Raw genomic sequence first — 1778 nt, 5'->3', positions numbered from 1 at the left:
ATTGATCTTCGGGCGAGTCAAGCTGCACAAGAGTTACGTTTCAACTCAAGCTTACTTAAATACATCCAAACGACTATCATCATTATCTCACACCAAAATGTTTGTAGACGGCTCAGAGCGGTGTCTTATTACACGTAATAAACAATGCATTGCTGTTCATACAACGAGCGTGTGTACCGGCGGGGGGGGGGGGGGCGGTTGTAGTAAGAACAGCAATCTTATTTGTGTTCTTGGAGCGTGGAAGAGAGAGAGGAAGTGAGAGGACGAATGGAGAAAAAAAAAATGTAGTAAAATGAAGCAGGAGAAGAAACGGAGAAAGAAGGGACGGGAGAGAACGGAGCGAATGCAAGGAAGAATGGGAGGAAGAATACTAACAAAAGGAGGAAAGAAATAAGACAAGGAGAGAAACATCACATAGACGCAATAAAGTATCAGCCAAAAGCCATCGGCCAAAGAAACGAGCAAAAGAAGGATAACAAGAACAAGAAACAAGAGAACTGTAACACGAGAGAGAACACACTCGCCCGTGACATATTGATTTCAACCGAAGCAGCGTGACGAACTGCTTGTTGATGCAACGCTGACACGACGCTTTGCCATTAACTTTGCCCTTCCCCCTTCGCCCTCTCTTTCCCTTCTTACCCCCTCTGTTTGTGCCGTTTCCTTTGCTTTCTCTCTCTTTTATTCTGCCTACGTCTCATTAAATTTATCCCCTTCTCCTTTCTCCTCCTCTCTTCCCAATCCCATTCCCTTGCCCTCTCTCTTATGTTCCTTCTCCCGCGCCATATTCCCTCCCCCTTTCTATTCTCATCCACTCTCCCTCCCACTTTTCCTCATTCCTACTCCCGTCCTCGCTCCTTCCCTTCCCCAACCTCCCTCATTCTTTCTTCGCCTCCCTCCTTCCCACTCCCCCTCCTCTACCTCCCATCCTCCTCTCCCGACTCCACCCTTTCCCTCTCTTTCCCCTCCTTCTCCCTTGCAGATGTACCTCACTCTCCCTTTCACTCACCTTCCACCCCATCCCCGCTCCTGTCTTTTCCCTTCCCATCCACTCTCCCTCCCTTCTCCCCCCTTCTCCCTTCCCCTCATCCCCCCTCTTCCACCTCTTCCTTCCCTTCCTCCCCCTTTTCTCCTTCCTTCTTTCCTTCCCAATCCCGCTCCCTAAATCATTCCCCATCCCTCTTATTCCTTCCCTTTCCCTTCCTTCCCTTCAACTCTTTCCTCTTTTTCTCATCCTGTCACTCTCTTCCTCCCTTCCTCTCATCCCATCTCCCTCTCTTCCCCTCTTTCTACACTTGCCCTTTCCCTCCCTCCCTACTCCCGTTTCCTCTCCCTCCGTCCTCTACTCTCCTTACTTTTCCCATTCCTCCCATCTCTTCTCCCTCCCTTCCTCCCCTTCCCTCTCTCCCTCTCCTCTCCTCACCCTTCCCTCTCCCCCCTCCCTCTTCCCTTCCCTCCCTCCCCTCTCATCACCCTTCCCTTCTTCCCCCCTCCTTACCTCCTTTCTTTCTCCCTTCCCTTCTTCCCCCTCCCTCCCACCCTCTCCCGCTCACCCCCCTTCCCTCCCTTACTCCCCCCGCCCCACCTCCCCTTCGTACCCCCCGCGAGGCAAGTTCCCCTGACACCCTGAGCGCCTGCCTTCTCCATGCGTTCCATTAGTGAGACTCGTTGTCCCATAGAGAGCAAATTGGCCTTTTAAATGGGGTTGGAGCGAGCGGCGTTCATTATGATGGATGATCTGCATATGGGGCTACATGGGTTTTTTAGTATTGTTTATT

The sequence above is a fragment of the Penaeus monodon genome, chromosome 21, assembly GCF_015228065.2.
Source record: "Penaeus monodon isolate SGIC_2016 chromosome 21, NSTDA_Pmon_1, whole genome shotgun sequence".
Lineage (NCBI taxonomy): Eukaryota > Metazoa > Arthropoda > Malacostraca > Decapoda > Penaeidae > Penaeus > Penaeus monodon.
This window is presented reverse-complemented; position numbering follows the sequence as displayed.